Raw genomic sequence first — 22,934 nt, forward strand, 5'->3', positions numbered from 1 at the left:
GTTCAAGATTAATTTAAAAATACCTCTTCTTAGTGAAGACCCATAAACACAATAATGAGATTTATTTATTATTAAACAAAATTGCTCTAAGAATCAAAACAGTCAAAGTTTTGAATCCAGATTCTTCTTGGAGGTGCCATTGAAAGGACAAGCAGCAATGGGCACAAACTGACACAAAGCAAGTTCTGTACGAGCGTAAGAAAACACTGCAACAGTGAGGAGGGCTAAACATTGGAGTAGGCTGCTCTGAGAGCCTGCAGTCTCCATGTTGGAGATACTCAAAACATGACTGGCCATGGTCCCTGGGCAACCTGCTCAAGCTGACATGGCTTGAGAAGGGCATTTGGATTTCCAGAGGTGCCTTCCAGCCTCAACTACTCTGTGATTCTTTGAGAGTTTTGGAGTTAATCTCAAACTATAGGTCATGATGTGTCTAAGGGTATTACATGACAACAGGAAGGCATTTCCCAAATTCAACAGGAGGAGTGCAAAGCTTCATGTTATCCCTTTCTTTTTCTATAGCATCCTGGTCCGTGGTTAACTCCTACATTTTAATTTGTCATAATCCTCCTTAGCCCTGAGATAGTCCTAGCTAGCAGTTTTCTAAACATTGTTATCCACAGTCTGTTCAGATGTGCCTAAATCAAGACAATTCTTAGATTTAGTGTTACTAATCTTGGCTCAGATGCCTTCTGCCAAAGTTGAATTGCCTGTTCTGTCTTTCAATACGAAGTGAAGCATCTCCTGAATTTTTAGATGATGTCTTCATAGCTTACTGTAACAACAAAAGGATAGCTTTGTTTCTTTATTCCCCATATCTTCTACATTAAATAAACCAATTTGTTACGTTGTATAGTAGAGGACAGTTGATACTGCTGTACATACCACAACAAAAACAGTTACTTTGGCAAACAGAAATTCACAAATGCCTGTGAATTCCAGGGATGCATCAGCAATTGGAAACTATTTCAAAACAAAAGTTGCATGATCAATCACCAAAATGCTAATAAAACTAAGTCAATAGATTATTCACTTACAATCCCTATCAGAGGCCCCCAGGAATAGAATGATTTCACTGGGCTAACTTCCTATACTGGAAGAAGCAATAGGAGCTGCACCATCTTCCTTTGGGACCATAAAATAAAACAGAGATATAAGATGAACTTTAGCTTCCCTTGAAAATGATGCACACAGCCTGAAACGACTTTTCAGGACATTCTAGGCTACCAGTGTCTACCTTATCAATGGTTTATCCCTCTTTTGTGATTTTGTTTGTATAGCAAATGACTTATTAGCTGCTAAAATTCTCTACTTCATATTACAAAAAGAAGACTGTCAAGTCTAAAAAGCCATGCCAGAGCACCGTGGAGTATAACTCAAAGAATACTGTGATATAACACTGTAAAACCTCAGACCTACAAGCAGGACACTGTTCACCTGTGAACCGAACATGTAAAAATGCATCACCGTCTCAGGTTCTCCTTAGGATTTTCGTATTTTTAATTTGCTGTGGAGATGCAGAATGATGGGGAAAAGTTTACTACTTAGAATAGCGAAGAGGAGAAGAGGTTTCAGTGAGAAGTTACTGAAAGGGACCAGACTATGTCTTTTCATTTTCACAAGAACAGGTTTTTTGCCTTTCCATTGCTTGCTTAACTCTTAAGTGTACTTAGGATTTCTATGGAGCATACCAGTGCTGACTAAGAAATAGTTGTTCAAATTAGAAAGGACAGCCTTCTATAACCAAGGAAGGATGACTGGCTTCTAATCTAGAGAAAACTCTTCACTTACAGGGTCCCTTCTCTCCAATATCCCTCTCTCATTTCAGTATACAGGAACAGCCAGCCTGGCACTCAGAAAAGACACAGCTCTAAGAAAACAGATTTGAAGTTCTTAACTCTGTTTTGAAGCTGATGACTGCACTATTTGCCTTTCACAATTAGACTGCCAAGGCACAATTCAAAGGCTACCAAATCACAGCCACGTATCAAAGAACTGTTCAACATCTCTTCCCACAGAGGGGCACTAGGCTTGAAAAAAGCCCAACTAAGCACGTCCATTCATAGACATCACGTGCGTATTATAACATTTAATACTACATCAAATAAAACAATATAAGCCAGGAGAAAGAGAGATAGTATTTGTGGTCCTTTTCCCAGGTACATAGTTTGAATATAATTGGCATTGAAACCATCACCTCTGACCTGCTTGAGACTCTTTCATTACTGTGGTTTAATCCATCATAACAGATTAAAAAAAACTTACCTATCTCTGAGTTCCTGAAGTTTTCAGTAGCTTCAAATTCCTCCACCCTGTTCACAATAAAATGTGATCTACTGATGACATCCTCTAAATGCTGACAGACAGGACAGTGTTAGAGAAATTATTTTAGTGCATTCTGGTCCTGATACAATACAAGATCATGCAAGAGCAGGTAGAGGCACCAATAAAAACCTCCTCACATGATCATCTGCCCACAATTTATTAATCTGTCCAAAACACATTGCTTTATCCCATGTTACAAATGCAGTTACGCAGTATGCAAAAACACTTGTTTAAAAGCTAAACAACTTCAGTTAGGGAATTCCTTGTCTAGAATTGCTTTAGGAATTTTTTGAAGGCAGATAAACTAATTTTCACCATTAGAAAATGGAAAATGTCTTGCTATCACACTTAGTCATTCAAATATTTGGAAGAGATGGGCACAAACACCCAGATCTTCCCATTTAAACCAAGACTGTCATAAAACCAGGAAGTCACACAGTGAACAGCCAGACATAAGACTCACAGCTTAAGCAAAAGTTAAGATTGGTACTTCCAAATATCTTAATGAAAAAATAAAACAAAATGTCTATTTATTGCCTGCTTTCTGGTTAATGGGCAGGGAAGGATACCGTTACTTTTTCCTCCTCTATTTTCTTCTAATACTGGCTCTTCCACTTTCCTTGAGTCACCTTGTGTTTTAAAGGCAAAAGGTTTCCTCACAGCTACCAATTCAGATTTCAATGAAGAAAGCAAAAATCCTATCTGTAACACTAAAAAAGTACCTGCTGAAAACAGAATCAGACTAGGGACCCAAGATCCAATCAACATGTATAGGTTACCAAATTTTTCTTTTAAAAATCCTTCCTCATCTCCTCCAATCAAGAAAGAATACAGAGAATACAGGCAGCATCTTCCAAAAAAGTGTTATGCATTTTTCATAAGCATAGGATCTGTGCCTTTAAAAGAAGGGGTGGAGGCTAGATATCTTTAGATGCTCCTAGAGTTTATTTTTTTAAACAAAAAAGTAGATCATTAACACTAGTAAGATCTGCACACCATAGGCATTTCAAAGATTTGTGGAACTGATAACATAGTATGAGTGTATATGAAGTATTGTCATCTGCCTAAAAAAATGGATCTTTACTAAGATCCAATCTTTCAAGAACATTAAAATAGTTACACTTGTTTGACCACAGGTCTACCAAATCCAGCATCTGTTTTTTGACAACAGCCAGAAGGGAATACAGAGTATAGCATAAGAATGCTACAAGCATGTAAAGACAACTCTGAATATTGTCCCGAAGACACTGCGCCATACAGACACACCCACCCAAACATTCTGTTGTCCTTACTGTGTTCAAATCAGACCATCTCTTCCTCAGATCTAGATTTCAGTACAGCCCTGTTTTATGCACTTTGACAAAACAATACCTATTTAACAATACAGCCCAAAAGCTAAAAAGGACATAATTTCATGCCATATGACAATAAGTTGTAACAAGAAGAGCAATTTAATACAAGGATAATTTACCAAATATGGATTAGCAAGTAAAGACTAGTTTAGCTCAAAATTGATGTTATCATCCTTACATACAAATTACAGGATGTAGTTTTATAAACTGGTTTGTAGCAGACTGAGGCAGTTGATTAGAGTAGTTACTCCAGGACTTAAAACCTATTAGCCTTACCTTGCGATAAAAAGAATATAGCTCTCAGGAACAGAACAAGCCAAAAACCAAACTGCCTTAGCTAACCGAGAGTCACAACAGTTACTCGAAAAAGACTGAGTAATAATTCAGCCATATGTTCAAAATATTTTTTCCCTAAAACTGTCACATTTATTATTAAAAGGCCACAAAGCATGTAGCTTGTTAGAAGAACCTAAACTGGTTACACCCAAATGTCAACAAAAAAGGTTAGGATCGCAGAGAAGCTAACAAAGGGCTATAGGATTTTTCAGCTACAATAGCTCCCATGAAGCGCAAAACAATTAGAGCACTCCACCTCTACCATGTCTTCGGACTGCTTTCACTGAATATTGAAAATAGTGCTAAGTGGTATTTGTTTGAAAGAACACAGGAAGCTAGAAATTTCAAAAGTTTTAAAGTTATAGCTGTAGTCACAGTTTATCTGTGTTCTTATGACTGCATTGAGTCAGGAGCGATTATTCTCATTTTATAATTTTATCAGTCAGTGCCATTAAGTGTAGCAATTCAGCTATACTGATGAATTAGAACTGTGACTCCAAAAAGAGAGCTGAACAGGGCAGGGAGAGAAGGGAAAACAGCACACTTATTGCACACTTTTGTAGAATTGTTTCAAGTGAAAAATGATTGCCTTTCTTCCTCTTAATTGTTCCAAAATTCAACAGAATTCAACACTGTTAAATTCTCATTTAAGCTTACTAACAGAAACCAAACATCCCTTATCTGGTTATGCTTTCAAAGAATTCTTTTGCCCCTTTGGTTTTTGCAGATTTGTAACATCCAATTAAAAGTAACTACTTTGATTCATCCATCTCAACACTCATTAAGAGTTGTAATGAAATTGCTTTAATTTCTATTTTTAGAAACAGTGGTTTCTATTTAGAAGTTGTAAGCAAAATATACGAAAATCTTCCTGAAAAGGAAGAGACGCTTATTCTTTCTGGTTTAAAAGCAACTCTTTAACTGATACAAAATCATAGAACGATATCGAGTTACCACTCTCAATATTTTCTGATCTCCTTCAATGTATTCCCATCGACTAGCACACAAACATGTGACATTAACAAGAGTCCTATACTCACCACCAAATAAACTATCTCTGCCCTGTAAAAAGAGTTGATTCTAAACAATACAACATCTTGTATCTCCCATAAATATGCAGAGTGAACAAGAATTATACAGACCCATCTGTAGAAAAACATTGATAAGGGGCTAATATTGAAGATGCTGTCATGTGACCTTACGCTGTAAAGCAAACCCTACAGGCAGTAACAGTGACTTTTTATTCTTAGGCAGGTAATACAAAGTAAGAGTTCATATGTGTATGAGTTCCAATTATGAAATGCACCTTGATAAAAATCAGAGTTAAAATTTTAAAGGCTGCTGACAATAATCTCATAGATACCACCATGTATTAAGATCTTAGCCATAGGGAAGTGCAGCAGAGTAACAGCAGAACTTCCATACGTAGATCACTAACAAAGCAGAACTTGCTACACCTAATACCCACTAGCAGAGCCTATTAAGTAGTGACAATTTTACGTATACATATCAATCTTCTAGAGGTGAATGAAATCTTGCATGTTTCCTTCTTTCAAAGTACCTGATCAGTGCATTAATATCTCATCTGAAACAAGAAAACAAGCATCAGCTTTTCCAGTTCATTTGGGACAGACTTCCTATGCACAAAATATGATTTACTATTATAACACCTTGCATCATTCTGTGTCTTCTGGGATATCTGACAGCAAATAAGACTTTGGGGAACAGTTCTAATTCAATATTTCATTTTATTACTGTCACCATTATGGATAAGCTATCATAGACACAGCTTTAAACAAAAATAGCAAGGCTAGAGTTTTTTATTCTTAAAAATTTGACTGTGTATTGTAAATACCCAAACATAACTGTCAAAAAAGCAGCAGAAATAAAAGATAATTAGCTAACTAGTTTCAGTATTTATTTTTTGTAATTCAATTGATAAAACATAGTTCACCATAATTTTCAAAAGACACTTTCTTAATGTTACAACTGAAGAACTTCAAAATCACAATTGGGGAAGAAAAGTGAGCAACATAAGACAAAATCAAAAAGATTAAAAACCCACATAGCATACAAAAGACTTCTTCCCTTAAGAAGATCATCTTGCCTTTATAAACTATACACAAAGTACTTCTGTATCACACAAGTGAACTATTTGCAAGAATGTAATCATCTAATCTAATTTGATACTGGGTATTACAAAACTCAATGCAATTCTATTTAAGAGTAAAAAATAAAAAGGTAGGCTTCACTTAGGAGTGACAGAGAACTTCAAACTTCAGAGAAACAAATGGATCGAGTCGAGTTTACACATGTATTTTTTGTTCTAGTGAAAATGAATATGTGTAGTGCAGATTAATTTTTTTTTCTATTTCAACTTGAAACAGCACATAAGTAGCATCTAAGCATGAAGTTCTTAAATTTTGTTGCTAAAACAAACACAGAAGTATTGAGCTTGATATTTTACCAGGACTTTTTCCCAACCAAGACTTTTTTTCTTCCTCTCCCTAATTTACTGCAACATTTGCAGAAGTCTCAAAAAACTTCAGAACCATAAAAGCCTACCAAACAGCCATACTGGAAAATTCAAGAACTACAGAGACTAAGCCATCTATAAAACAGAGCGTAACAGCAGATCTCACTAAAGATGTATTTCCCACTGTTGAAAAAGCAAATTAGCCTGCTGTTCCTGAATTACAGTATTTGTAAAAAGTGTCTATAGTGGTACTATAGCAAAACACTTCCCCCCTCCTCTCCCAGTCTCACAAGCAATGCTTCCCCTTTTGGTACTTCCACATTTTTTCACCTCATTTCTTAATTATTGCTTAAACCCCAATATACACTACCTGCATATTTCATAAAGAAGAAATACACTAACTTCATTTGTTTTATTTTCTCATATACAAGAGTACAACTGAACTGCAAAGCTAGAAATTTAAAGTTTATGTAATTATAACTTAATTACTACCAGGCCATCAGTCTTCAAGAGAAAAATATTGTGATGATCATAGTGGGGTTTTGTGTCCTAATTAGAAGAACAAAACTGTTAAACATATGACCAAAAAAATGCATTATGCAGTTGAACAACTCATACTAAATAACTGACTTTTTTTCCTCCACTTGTACGAATTATATAAAGGATAGGTCAGATTTAGAGGTGCTCACAATAAACCAAAACTAACACCTTGCCTCTCACAGCAAACCATGTTAAGCAGCTATGTTACTGAACAACACACAGAGTCACAAAGGAAATGCTTTATCTTTTCAGAAAATGAGGGTATTTTAACCTAACCTCCAGATAAACTTTTGAACTTGGGACTCCAACTTTATTTCATTATGGTGCTGCAGTTGTTATTCTCTTTTGCAAGCCAGGAGAAGTTAGGTAATAAATCTCGATCTCTCTCTGCAGTGAGAATTTGGGTACAGAAGAGCTATGAGATTCAACTCCTAACATTCGCTACATTTACTTATTAAACACCCACTGCAAATACAGTTGTTAGAAAAGAACTCAAAGTCCCATCGTTAATATTCAATAAATACACATTACAATATGAAGTGCAAAGTCTTACCAAAAAAACTTAGCCAGATCCTACAAGATCTGCTTATTCTCTAGAAAAGGACTACCATCCACAAATTCCCTTCAACAGTAATTCATCAGTCTTAATCATTTCCAGAAGTCAATGGTTAAGCTACTGAAAAGCACATAAAAAGCCATAATAAATAAAACCAGAAAAATGTGGCAAGTAACACCTTCATTGTCACATTAAAATAATTGTTAATAGATAAAACAATCCCCATTCACTTCCTAAACTTAGCCTATTCAACATCTGTCCTCCATGGCAGCAATCCTAAAATAGGACCATGACACAAAAAAGTACAATTTCTACCACTGGTCTTGATCATACCTTCCAGAGGTTCACTGGAAGACACAGCAAGGTCCTAGAAATAAGCAAATTTGTTCAAAGCAAATCACAGCATAAAATGGTAATCTTCATTAAAACGCATCACTAAGCAGTCAGCCATTCATAATTTGAGCAATATTTCCCAACAAGAAATGACAGCTTGCAGGATTCCATAAAACTGCAATAGAGAACAAAAAAAATACAAAACAACTTAAAACATAACACTAATCACAAGCAAAAACCCCGAAGCTCAATCCTAACCTTTCATCTCTTTAATACAAATGGACAAAACAGTGAAGGACATATTACTGGATCTTCTACGGAGAAATGACAATTATCACTGAATACATGAGCTCAGCATACTTCAGTACTCTATCTTAAAAGCAGCCTACAACCTAGGGATTCTTTTTTGGTTTTGTTCCTATTCCATAATCTCAAATGCTGAGCCAAGAACTCTACAATCCCTAAATTCAAAAGAAGAAAATTAAGTTCCAACAACTTCCTATACACAGATATAGGAGCAGTGACACACTGAGGTCTGCTCAGAACACCCCACTTCATGCCATTGACAAAGCTGGAAAATCCACCTAAAATGCCTTCTCGGTATCTCCACCAGGAAAACTCATTTCCACTTAAGCTCTACCTTCAGGTTTCTTAAGTAGAATAGATGAAAACTTTTGCTGTTCACATCCTCCAGTTCTGATTCAATTAAGTTGTGTCTCAACTGCAAGGAATACAATACAGGAATCACTTATAGTATTACCATATGAGGGAGGGGGAAAAAGGTTTATTATTTTGCAAAGGGGCTACTTGATGATTATACTCTTTAACTGAAAGAATCATTGCAAATAAGTGTCAAAGAAAACACTGACTACTTTTCTACCTTAAAATGGTATAAACACCAGCATATGAATAGTGGTGCGTGAAAGAAAAAAGCCCCCACCCTGAACAGAGCCAAGCAACAAAGATGAAAACCACATAGCAAATTCAGGTACAGCCCAGAACATTCACAGTTTCTACCAAAAGGCATAACATGCTATAGATATCTGTTTTCGCAAATTTTGCTCCAATTTATCTTTCTCCAACTTGTTTTGCAGACCTCTTAAAATAAGACATGCAAAACAAGGCAATTACATAGGCCCATTCATGGAACTCAAAGTATTCCTTCAGGTCATGCTCAGCACAACTCCTTATACAGCACAGATTTTTAAAACCATGTCTATTTTCCCACTCTTTCCAAATGTAATGTATTTTATTTACCCCACTTAATATCTTTGAACAACTGGTTATATCATTTATACTACGGCACACAATGCTTTACCACCTAAACTCCTTGAAGACATGAGAGCAATTTCAAAACACATATACTATGCTTACTTGATGTCTCATAATTTTGGTAGAACTTTAAACAAAATGCTCAGACTACTTGTTTGCAAAAACTGACTCCCAACAGTGCTGATAGAAGCAAAACAGCTTTTAACATGTAACAAATGCAGGTAAATAGTTCTTAATTATCTGACAATTTAACTAATCTGTTTCATGCTACCCAAGGACCAATTCCTATTTTCACCTAATCTTGCTGTTCTGAAAGGGAAGGGTCATAAGGGTGTATGTTTAATAGTGTTTAGATTTTAATTCAGGTATGACATGTTCACAATATTTCAGAAGCACAGTAATGAACCAAAATATGCATTAGTCAATGGCTGCAGACGAGAACTCTTACTCACCTGGAGTTTAGTCCAGTTGCTACCCTGACTTATATTCCACTTTTTTTAGCACTCCAATCACAACTGTACCATATATAGCTAACAGTGGCACATGCACAGTATTGTCACCCCACTACTGACATCTTAACTCAAAATCAATTTGGAAACTTATTTTGTATGTTTCTCCTTCAAGAGAATTACATTTCTCTTAGGTACTGCAGTGCAATTGCTCAACACTTGCTTTCATCCTTTTTTAGATTAGTTCGAGCTGTTTCTCCTCCTCCAATGATTTGGTTTTGCTATTAATTAAATGGCAGTATTATTTTCCTCAGGTGGAATTATTAGAAAGCATCTTAATGAGTTATAACAACTGTAAAACTGAAAAGCACAACATACATTAGTTTACTCTCTATTGTTAAGGAACAGTGGTCAATAGAGAACGTCTACTTGTCTTCATTTAATCAGAGAAAGGACTTATCAAACTGAGGAAGTTAGTAGAAAAAAAAAAAATGTAGTATACACATATTCCAGAAGACGACTTTCTTGAAAATGATTTAAATACACTTCCCTTCACATTCCAGTATTCCATATACCTTTTGGATAATTTCTCTTCAGTTCATGTATTTTGGAGGCACATTTAAAGGACAAAAATTTCAGTATAATCTGTGGCCTTTGTACAAGTGCTTTTAGTTTTCTAAAAAAAAACAATCAGGAGAAAATAAGCTGTTAGCATGGTATCATTTTCTCCGTTTCTTAAATATTCCACACCAAAGGCACAAAAGGTGTATTCCTTGTATTAAAAAAAATAAATAAATAAATAAATAAAAAAGGTATTTTCCCAAAACCAATACATCACCATTGGCAGTCCCACGTAAAGGACCATAAATGACTGCAGAAGTGGTCCATATGAGAATCAGTGGCATGCAGTAATACTAGAAACAGCAGCAAAACATCCCTAAGAGCTACTTTTTAGCCAAGCTTCATTAAGTACAGTATGAAATAAGGCTTTTGCAATTTAAATCTGATTTTTTAACAAATAATTTAACAGTTTGATTTATAATAAAACTGTAGAGCATTAACAGTATATTTTGTACATTTTTGTGCTCTTAGAGTCAATCTTAAGGCAAGTATCACAGGAAATTCTCTAGTCTACAAATACTTAGGTGCCCAGCATCATTTGCTGTTCTACCCCTAGCCCTACAGAACCTAAACATGAGCACATACTATACTACAGTAATATACTTGTGCTTTTGCTTGCAAAATGCAACTAGAAAAGAGTATTTTCATGCAAGTGTTAAAAACAATCTTGGCTTTTGGTATTTTGCTTCTAGATTTAAACTCCAAGTTAAAGCATATTGTAACACCACTGCTGCTGTGGTATGATGAAAATCTGTTCTATGTAACTACCAGGCATTGGCAGATGTTAAGCTATTCACATCACGTTCAAATTTATTTCTGGTTTTCGGCAGAGGAACTTCACCACCACAGTATGCCATATGTAATGAACATGAAAGCCTACAATTTCTTTTAATCTGTCCCACGGTACCTCAATAACATGGTAAAGTTTATCAGACAAGGAAAAGGAAGTTAGGGAAAATTTACCATCCATCTCACAAATGTAATTTATTCTAGAGGTCCATTTTAATCTTCATCTATCACTCATCTGAAAAAAAATCCAATTATTTCAGCTTCACAGGTGGAGGGGATTTTCATCCCGAGAGATATGAATGAACCATGAAGAGATGAAAAAAGCCCATAAATTAACATTGCACAAATATACATGCTACATACAGAGCTGCCAAATCCCACACTTTGAACATTAAATTGAATCCACAGCTCCCCAGATTAAACCTTTAGCACAACATATCCTCTCAAACACTAGCAATGCAGCACAAGGACTAGTAGCCACTGAATAATACCATACTTGGGCAGCACAGCTTGCCCAGGCAGTGTTTAACCTCAAGCAGGAAGGCTCAAGGCTAGTGGGAGCCCCATCCACAGGGACAACCTCTTACCACAGCCTTGCACCAGACCTTCTCACCACACAGCCGGCCCAGCATAAGGCACAGAGTCTTCCATGAGACCTAGTGCACAGGTCTACCAATATCAGGGCTCCACAGCAGATGAAAAAATCTGTAAATATGCTCAACAAAACAGTCTCTTTTTCATCCCTGCTTCCATTCCACTACCGCAACCCAGCTTCCACTATTTAGTTCTCAGCATTGTATGCAAACCCAGCTCTGAGGATAGGAAAGATACCATATTTTCCTTTTTAAGTATTAGTTATATTCACAAAAGGCAGAAGAAACTGGAAGTGGTCATTTACCTGTACAGCAGCTTCCATCAGCACAAATTAGGATGGGGGTCCTATCATCCAGAACCCACTCTCAAGGTTTGACAGTATAAAAACACACTCTTATTTTCATGCATTACATACCCTACACCATCACGCTTGTACATTTTATACTACAAGTCACATACCCCCAAATTTGGGTGTATGTACATCTGTTGGATGGTAAAGGTACATGAGGCTTGGCAGCTTGCACATTTTGGTGGGGACCTTTCTGTTTTAACTATTGCTGTACTTCACAAGGTAAAAAAGAGACCAAAAATAAAACTAATGATCAAAATCAGGAAGCAAGCAAGAAGTTACATTAAGCCCTAAAGTGAGCAAGAAGTTATATTAAGCCCTAAGCCATGTAAGAAAAAAATAGGAAATTGTTTGATAGTCACAAAATGAAGGTTACAACCATTGTCAAATTCTTTAAAAATCTGAGATATTAAAAAAGTGTAAGAACTAGTATTTTGAAAAAAACAAACACTGATTTTAGAGTGAGAAAGTAAATTTACTGGATTAAAACTGTTTATTCATATTTTCTATAACTGAACAATCTTTTCTCACTAGCATTGAAGTTTTATTATTTAAAAGGACAGCATACTTCCTTTTTGTTAATTTCTTTGAAGAAGAGCAAGCTAACAAGCTTGATCTCCCATTCCATTTTCAGTGAAAGAGCCAACAATAGCTCAAATGTTATTTTAAGTGAATATAACTGGAACAGTCAAAGAAAAGGTCACCCATTTTACTGGTGTGGAAAAATACAGGATAGTCCTCCTAGCCTCACAGGGCTGTTCAGTACTTTGTATGATCAAAGGCAAGAAGACTTTGGCCTTAATACAAATACCTTCCTATCTCCCCTCATCCATACATGTTATTTACAACACAATTTTAGTCACTGTATTTTATGGTGACTTGTATAAACAAATTTCATATATCCCACAAGAAAAAAAAAGAAAAACAACCCAAACAAAAAAAACATCTCCCAGTATCCAAACTTATAGTTAAAACAATCTTAAGTTTCAACACATTAATTAAAAATACACATGGATTTTTTTCTGTGAGTTACATCACAATTTGAGTCCGCAATAGCAACTGAAAAACAACTAGGTTAACAGAAGAAAGACCATGACTTTTTTCAAATAGGCTGTTCACTCACAGAGCTTTAGGCAACTAAAACGTCAATATGTATAGAATTCACTGAAACAGATTTAATGATCTCCAAATGACAGGAATAGCTATTTGGTTAGGAAAAGCAGAGTCAAGGTTCACCTTCTGAAAACACTGTTTTGTTACTATTACCGTGGGCATCCCACACGGTCACCTTCATACCGAAATCTGGTTTTACTTCTAGCAGTAGCACAGCTTTTAAAGAAAGTCAAGCAACCCATTTGTTGTGTTGAAGTTGCAGAATTCTTAAAATCCTAAACTGAACAAAACATTTCAGCCCTCCAAGTTTTTTGAGAAATATTTCAGTGATTTCAATTCATTTTGCTGTGCTACAACACCTCTTTTCTCTCAAATTCCCCTCTCCTCTATATATGAAGTTCTATGTTCCTCCTGGTTGGCTGCCACTCTTCCTGCATCAAGTTCATATTTCTGTCACTGACTTTGTGGGATATATACAACCTCTTACCCATGTACATCAGATGACGTTTTCTATTCCACCTACAATTTGCTCCTTTTTCCTTGCTCTTTATGATAGCTTTAAACTGAGCAGCTCTCTCCCCAGTTCCTTTAAAGATAGGACATTCTTTAAAAACATGTTACACTTCTGCATAAGCTACACCAGGCACTGTCGAACAGGTCTCCCACAATAACTCTGGGTCCCATGTCCACCCATGAGAGTACCCTTACTTCACTCCTAGAATAACATCCCCAAATTATTGCCCCCATGATATCCCCCTATTACGCACAATACAATCACTTATCACATCAGCTGCATGTCTCTCACTTTCCGTACTGTCTTTACTTTGCACACTAGCTTGGCAAAAGGCAGCAAACGCCATGATAGGTATTACTACAGGCTGACCACAGAGACACAGAACAGAGTTCCCCCTGTTCCTTGCACAGTCTCTTCTCCAACCATCTGCCTGTTTCCCTAAGACCTGTATGTTTGCAGCAGAGCAGGAGAACACTGTACCTCTGCCAAAGTTGACTAGGAATTGAGCAAGTGGTTCAGAAGTTACTGGCAGGGTGGGAGGACAGGCGAATGGGCAGATGGATGGACAGATGGAACAATTGCATAAGCAACCTTCCCTCAAACTAAAATAAAACTTCAAAGTCCCACCTGTTCCTCAAAGCATTTCATCAGCACTAGCCACGCCCCACTTCAAGGTTTTCTGTTTTATAATAGGCTATACTGCGTAAAGTAGTAGCTTTAGTCTATAGACTTACCGGATCAACACATTATTGACTGTACATCATGATGTACAGCTACAGTGCTCCATAAATAACTATCTTTAAACACAAGCTGTACCCAAACAAGATTTCACAGTTAAGTGGAAGAAGAATGGTTGCATAAAAACATTATAATGGCACATAATTTAAAACACCCTTCGCAATAATAATGCCAACAAAAAAAGAAGAAACTCAAGATTTTGGGGTGAGGTTTGGGGGGGGCTGGCTTGGGGGGGGTTCTTTTGGGGTTTTTTGGGTTGTTTTGTTTTCATTTGTTTGGTTGGGTTTTTTTAAGAAATACAAAAAGGTGTAAAAAAATAAAAATAAAGACTACTACCAATTAAAGGATCTGCAAAGGCGTCTTGCATTTCAACAGCCTAGATTGTGTGAAGGGATAGAGAAGAAGCTGTGCTAGATGAACAGATGGACCAGGAAAGCGTGAAGAAGTCCATAAGGTAGAATCAAGTTTTTAAAGCACGAAACTTCTGAAGCGAGCATAGACTCATTGTAGGTGTTTTCATACACGGAGTAGTTAAGGTGAGGGATTTGGGAGGTTTCTTTGGGGTTTTTTTTAAAGCTTATAGTTGCAGGTAGATAACAGCATACTATGTGTGCGTGTCTGGAGTAGCGGATTCGGGGATACTGCAACTCCATCCTTGTCTGACAAGCAAAGCAAGGGAGACTGGAAGCATTTTCGCAGAACTTAAGCAAACAACCAGATGGCAGCATTGTGGATGTGGCAGATTAAGAGCAGAAACAAAAAAAGGGGGGAGATTGGAGCAAGGGAAAAAGATCTTGCACCAAAGACCTTCGCTTCCTTTTAGCTGGAATTTGCTTTTCAAGTGCAAGATGATAATGCAGCAGCGTCATGAAAATGAGTTGAACATAGCAAAGGGAAAAAAAGAGGTGCCCTGGAAAGAGAAAAGTAATTTAATTTTACACAACTTCTTCCTAGTGACATTTTAGGAATAAATATGTTTTTAGGAAAATACTGCTTTTGAGCAAAAGGGATAACTAGACAACCTCCTGAGTTCCCTCTTCCACCCCTGATGTCAATTATCACTTCAAACTACCCTAAGTAGTCCTATTAAACACAGCAGCAGAAAGTTGGGGGAGCAGGGGGGTGTATTCTATATTTATTAATAGATTCAGCCTCACTTCAGTGAACACACATCTTGCAATAAAAAAGGATATAATTTTATAAAGCAGATGTTCAAAGGTTCACAACTGAAAATTATTAAAATTTATTGTCACTGCTATGACAACTGCCTACTACTCTTTGACTAATAAATAGCTTTAACTTTTGGATGAGTAGTTCTATACGTAAGTAACCCATAAGCAAATTAAACTTTTTTTGATCTCAAATGGTACATAACATAAAAAGCAAACTTGTTCTAAGTTATCATAAACCTATGCCCATCCCCTATTTTTCATCCCCAAAGTATATTCTAACAACATAGAAAACACTTAAGAGCTGCCAGGATATCTACCAACTACTTTGAACAACATGGATTTGAAATATCAGTTAAGATGTGAGATTAAAAACAGTTTCATATACTATATGAGGTGCTGTATGTTTTGACAGTTTTAACATTTCTTCACCTCTGAAGGGGGTCACATAAAAACTAAAGTCAGATGGGCCCCCATCCTGCATACACTCCTCCATAAGCAATACAACTGAAGTTAAACATATGTTTAACTTAATACATGTGCACAAGTATTTGTAGAACAGGCTTAAGTGACTCCAGGGAATAAACAAAATGCTGCCAAGTGTTGAAAATAAAAAACAGAAGAGGAAGCTTTTCCTGCGATTTGTTTTCAGCTACTGTAAAGTTTTTACTGAACACAGCAGGTTAACAGGAATTTAGAACAAGTCTAATAGCTCTGACAAGAAGAGCTTTACGAAAAGCTATGACATATCCCCACCTTCCATGCACCTCAGTTTTGATACTACTATTTCAGGTACCAGCCAAAAATGTTATTTATGAAAAACCCCACCATTTTGGAAGACACAGAGCAAACAAACTACATTACATTTATTCACGGCAAACTCCTCTGATGAACCTGCAACTAACACGTTATGCTGCAGCATGCAAGATACTCTTACCCAGCATACTGAAATTTGTTGCAAGAGCTAGCAGACAGTAATATCCAAATCCTTCCAGCAAGCTTTTGAAGCTTATCTACTACAGGACTCCCATCAGAACAGTTTCCTCTTTGCCATCATCCAAAAATGTTGTCCAGATGAAAAGGGAGATGAGACAAAAAGCAGTGCACAACATCTAGCATCACAAATCTGCAACATTCAGGGAACACTGGACCTTCTGCTCTACCACACTAGCATAATGCCGATGCACGTGTAGGCAAACACAGGGAGTTTGAGGCGTGAATTACATGAAAAATAAATATGACTTTCTTAAGATTAGTAAATGTAGCAACAAGTAGGAAGCTTATAAACACACATTTATTGTGCTCTCAAGTTTAATTCAAAAGTTATATCCTTTAAATATGTGAGTACAAAGTCCCACTTGCTGGTACAAAGCTTAAAAAAAGTTACCAGCTGGCAGTTATTTTGTGGCCATCAAATCAGATTGTTGTAACAAGTTAAAATGTTACCCGGTCTATCATATACAGGCCAAAGAGAAAGACCTACCTTCTCAAGGTCAGAAAGGGATAAGACTGTAAAGCACTGAACTGATGATGTACATTCAAGTAGCTATTCACTTACTTCACATGTAAGTGGGACTTTACAGCTGAGTAGCTGCTCACTGCATAAGCACTAAACTCAAAGTAAACCAAACGTACTGAAAAACTCTGAGTGATTCTATGCCAGATAGTTACCCCAGATAATTATAAATTCAGTAGGAACTTAAAAAAAATCCATTTCAAGATCATGACTTCTATGAGTTTGAAAACTAAGGGTTTCCCCACAAACACAAGGGTTTCACAATTAGTTGGTAGATGATGAGATCAACCAAAATATAGTTCTAAGGAATTAAGCTAAATAAGAATTCTCCCCTACAAATAAATAATTGTGTTAACCATTTCTCTGCATTCACTAAGAAACGTACAGTTCCTACAGTACATGATGACTTTTAAATGCTGACACCTAATTATGAAGAGAAGTAGGAAGGGGTGAAAAAAGTTCTGTTTTCATATTCAAGCTCCAAGAATTTTTTTTTTTTACACTTAATGGTTGAATAAGTATTTGATTCTACCATACCTTGCAGCCACATCCTCACTTTCCCTCAGTTGAATGAAGCAGTGTGTTACCATTAATACCTGTACTTCTACAGTCATCTGTAGGAAAAGGTTAAGAGAGACAATGACACAATTCACCAAAATAATGGAGCTCTATGTGGCTGGCATAATGAGGATTCAGTTAAGAATTGATTCACATTTTGGTTTTTCCAGAGAAGAAATTTGGTTTTTGGTTTGGGGGCTTCCTCCCCCCCCCCCCCCCCCGCCTTTTTTTTTTTAGTATTGCCAGGCAAGTATTTCTCATGAATGCCACCCACAGCAAGATTATCTTCTTTTCCCAAAATAAGTGTCAGTGTGAAATTATTTTATCCTACTGTTAAAATCACCTAAAGGATTAATTTTCAAGACATTAATGGGCAATTCTAACACCAGAAGGTTCAACCAGTTTAGATTAGGAATACAAGTTTGAAGTCAAACTGGAACACACATCTCTTCTGGAATGTTAGAAAAATAAATCTAATTACACTAAAGCTAGAATTAAAAGCTTCTGGAGACCTAAACACTTCAGTATCACAGGTATCATAGAAAGTCATCATATATTAACTATAACTATCTATTTATTCCATACACACTTTCCTCACTTTAAGACACAGCAATAAATTATTTTGACTCCATAGATATTAAACATAACCACACTTAGGTATCAACCTTCATATGATCAGAGAAGCATAACACAACTCTAACTTGAGAGCCCATACATTCATTTCTGAAAGTTATTTTGCCTAAAGGAAACAGGCATGGAAGTTCTCTGAAGGTTAGCCTATTCTTATGAAATTCTCATGGTTGCCTCAGAGAAAGGAGGGAAAAAAATATATGCAATATTTCTATAGCAACAGAGTTTAAGACATGTAGAACCTTTTAAATTTATTTTGTTCTTTCATTGTGATTTCAAGATATTTAACACAATTATTTCTGCTATGCTAAAATATCTTATTTAACACAGTGACAAAGAAATATATTATCACATTCTAAATAAAACCCCTTATTTTTAAAAGCTGAATACATTACTGTTGTGAACATTTCAGATGTTCAGCATCTTTCCTTCATCCATATTTAATATTATGAAACTGCACAGACTCAGCAAGAGGGCTGATGTAACAGTGATTTCCTCAGTTTACTTATGTATGGGTTTAATGCTCAATTTCTTTTATATTATGAAATTAATTCTTACTGCTTCTGATGCGGAAAGCTGGTATTACCATTCACAAACAAATCTCCACCTAGATACTAAAGTATTATAATCAGAATACAAAATTTGGAACCAGGAAATAAACTCTATTAATTGTATTACATACATTCTTTAGTGATAGCAAGTCACTGATCACTCTCATGCTTTGACGTTCTAATGTAAAAATCAAGATAAAAATCTAGAGTTGCTATGTTTAGCTCATAAGTAGTGCTAAAATTCTTTAAAATTCTCCAATAATGGTTGTGACAAATGCAAGCCATTCTTGTTCCTTTCACATGATGAGCACACAGTTCACAATGACTTCATTTATCCTCCATGTCACACATTTTCAGGGTAGCTCCCTCTCATTACTGTTTCATGACCCATGTTCATGCTCTGCTCAGAGTAAGCATGTAAGCTCAGGAAAATACTCATAAATAAGAATTCATATCTTGTCCAGAGCTTAAATAATACATAGGAAAACTGCTGGCTAGTTTTTTCTTTCCAGATTTCTACTGCTGACTGTTGTGTGCTCGAGAGAGAAAGCTAATGCTTACATGTGAACAGTTTTCAAGAGCATCCATATATAGTCAGTATTATAAATAGCTATTTTTATAACAGCACTGAACTGGTTTTTCATTATATATATAGAGGGTGTTTTCTGCATATAGAAATTATTCTCTTATTCTACCTTGCACTTGCAGTCTTAACTCTCCTCCCACTCACACAGTCCTGCTCCATACACCAACAGAAATAGCCACTGCTCATGTCAAACCACACTGGCACTATAGTACATATAGAGTCATAGAATACCGGGTTGGAAGGAACCTCAAGGATCATCTGCTCCAACCTTTCTTGGCAAAAGCATGGTCTAGACAAGATGGCCTAGCACTCTGTCCAGCTGAATCTTAAAAGCGTCCAATGTTGGGGAATCCACAACTTCCTTAGGCAGATTATTCCAATGGCTGATTGGTCTCATTGTGAAAAATTTTCCTCGTGTGCAACTGGAATCTCCCCAAGAGTAACTTGTACCCATTACCCCTCATCTTTTCCTTACAAGACCTTGTAAAAAGGGAGTCTCCATCTTCTTTGTAGCCACCCTTTTAAATACTGGAACATGGTGTTAACTATACCAGTGGTCCCATAATAGTTTCCAACAGACTAGCCCAAACCTCTTTATAAAAATAAGTTCCCTCTATACTGACTGTACATTTTTTTACATTTTCCTATAGCTATTTCACTAGCAAAAAAAAGCTTATGAAATTGATATTCTCAAGGGGTTTGTTAGAAATATAGAGCTACAGTAAACATTTCAGTATTTGAATCTCAAAGTGTATTTTTTTCCTCAACTTTATTAAACTAAACTGAAAGAATCTATGAGAACATTAAAATGGATCTGCAGTTTCTTTATTTCAACACTTCAAGTTTTGAAAACTAAGCCAGAGCAGATCAGCTACCACACTAACAGGTATGTTACAACTCTCATTTTAACGTCAGACAAAAGGAATCAAAACAAATTTCTAGTTGCAGCTTCCACAAAGTTCAGACCTAAGACATTAAAAAAAAAGAACTTTAACATAACCCAACAATGGGTTATATATCAGATTCATTAAAATTGTCAACATTTAAAGTTAAAAATCAGGCATAACGCAAGTATTTTTTACGTGTGTATTTTTGAATGATGATAACTGCTTTCAACTGCAGGTCTAAGCACTGGTTGAAATTAATTCAAAAGATCTGGTTCCAAAATATGGTATAGTACTTGATTGCTACAGCTTTAGATTTCTCCCCTTTCCTATGAACTACGGTCTTTCACCACTGTAATATATAATCCAGTTTTTCCACATGCTAGAAAAATCTAAGGGGCTAAAATACGGTGACAAAGATCTTGATACAATTTTGATTTAAATCCCTAAATACTACAGTTTTAGTTAAATACTGACAAACAAGGCCATAGTCTTGAGAGTTATTCAATGTAGAGGCTTCTTTAGGCAGAGCTCTCTCTCCTTGCAGAATATCTTGCCAGAAGTACAAAGGGGGAGATTTTCCTTCCTATTGCCAAATGAGCAAAATGAGAGAAATCTTAAACACCCACACAACTAGAGGTAGTATTTAAGTCTGCACAACAGAAAAAGCCAATACTTCTATTATTCAATCCAGCTATTAAAATGGTGCTTTGTGTTTCTACTACAGGCAGGTATATTTTATAAAAAGCTTGCTTCCCTCCCCCCCCCCCGCAACTGCAGATCTCTTCACTGTTAAGTCAGCACACACACAGACACAAAGACTTCAAGAAAAATCTTAAAGATCATGTTGTTTCATGCAAACCCAACAGACTATCTGAAATGTTAGATTTGACATCCTTACACTGAGATCTGGGAAAAAAAACAGTTAAGCGTCCTCATAGATAGTAAAATCAAGGGGGAATTGTAGATTGTACTAGCCAAGAAATTATTATCAATTGGCAATATACAACTTGATCACTCATTTTACTGGAAGCTGGCGGTGCTCAACATCTCTCCGAGAAACAGCAGAGAGACTGAGGACAACAAAAGAAACTAACAGGGCAATTTAGAACTTCTCTCCAGCAACACTGCAGAACCTGAAGGCCGCTCACTATCTGCCTCTATAAGCGTGCCAGTGGCTCTTCCTAGCCCTCCTCCGTGTTACGTTCTCTCCCAGCCTATTCGAGGCGTTCCAAAGCTTTGCTAAACAAACATGTATTTGCGATAAATCAGAACTCTTCCAGATACGACTGTGACTAATGTATTACCGTCTCGACAAGACTACCGAGTAGAAGTCAGGTAATAGCTTCCCTCGCCCAAGGCACAGCACGGAGGAATCTGCATGCTCATTGCCAATTCCAGGGGGGCAGTTTCCCCGCTGTTGCCGTTTCAGACAGCTACCTGCCGCAGCAGTGGGAGGCAGGGCACGGTGCAGGCAGGAGGAGGATCTCCGACAGCCAGGCTGGAGTAGTTCAGCAACAGCGCGCAGAGCCCTCACGTACGCGGAGGAGAATGGAATAGAAACAGAGCTCAGAGCTCCTCGCTCCTCCAGCCCAGGAAGAGGCATTGCTGCAAACACACAGAACCCTGCTCGAAAAAACCCTTCTCCCTTCCACATGCCCAAGTCCAAGGACAGCAACCGAGTTCTCCCTGCTCACCGACCCATAAAAAAGACGACACCTGAGAGCAGACCCAAGGAGTAGCCCAGAAATGGGAATCCCGGCATCCCTTTCCTTCCTAGCGGCTCAAACCCAGGAACAGCCTTCTCTCTCCTGGGTGTCGTCCCCTCTGACGCTCTCCATTACCACCTACCTGCCTGAAAACTACTCGTGTATTTCTCACAACCGGCAGAGAAAATGCACGAGCCCAGCAACAGTGCGACTGATTTAAGAGAAAAAAAAAACAAAAAAGCAAAACCCAACCACCACACAAAAACCCAGAGAAACACTCCCTCCCCCAAACCATAGCCATCTAAGGAGTATCTTTTCAGAAACAGCCATGAGCCCTTCCAATCGGGCGGGAGGCATACCGGGGAGGCGGCGGGCAGCGCTAGCACCGGGCAAGGGGCCCCCCGCTGCCGGGGCGCCCCCCCCCCCCCCCCGTTGCGACCACCACCGGCGAAGCCCGGGCGGGGCCGCGCCCGCGGGCGCTGCCCCCTCCCGCGGGGGGCGGCCGGCGGACACCGCGCCGCCGCCGGACCCCGCCCGCCACCGCAGCCTCGGCCCCGCGGCCCCAGGCGCACCTGGGCTGCGGAGCGGAGCGGGGCGCGGCGCTGCCCACCGGCGGAGGCAGCCACCGGTCCCGCGGCGGCTGCGCCAGGAAACGGCCCCCGGCGGGAGGATGGGGGGGGGGGGGGGGGGGAGTGGCGGGGGTCGCGGGGGCGGAAAACGGAGCCGAGGGAAGAGGATGAGGCACGGGCTGCCCCACCGCAGCAGCAGCAGTAAGAGCCCGGCAGGCGGGAGGTGACGGATGAGGGCGGCGGAGGGCAAGGGGCGACCTCCCGGCCCCGCGCAGCTCCCCTACCTCCGCTCCGCTGCCGCCGCTGACCGCTCTCCTCACAGCCGGCGGCGCGCGCTCGCCCGCCCGCCGCCGTTCTCCTCACAGCCGGCGGCGCGCGCTCGCTCGCCCGCCCGCCGCCGTTCTC

General features: G+C 38.2%; 1 protein-coding gene across 2 annotated transcripts in view; it reads right to left on the minus strand.

Annotated features, from left to right (window-relative positions):
* The window catches only part of CDKL5 (cyclin dependent kinase like 5), a 131,443-nt gene extending 108,565 nt beyond the window's left edge, over window positions 1-22,878 (minus strand). Inside the window, exon 1 of one of the 2 annotated variants that reach the window (XM_049834839.1) lies at window positions 22,814-22,878. The gene's annotated coding sequence lies outside the window, so the exon portion shown is untranslated. Of the gene's footprint in view, window positions 1-11,223; window positions 11,287-22,813 lie in introns of those variants that run through there. The other variant, XM_049834841.1, reaches the window with a different exon arrangement.
* Between the last annotated feature and the right edge of the window lie 56 nt (window positions 22,879-22,934).

This window comes from Accipiter gentilis, chromosome 32, assembly GCF_929443795.1.
Source record: "Accipiter gentilis chromosome 32, bAccGen1.1, whole genome shotgun sequence".
Lineage (NCBI taxonomy): Eukaryota > Metazoa > Chordata > Aves > Accipitriformes > Accipitridae > Astur > Astur gentilis.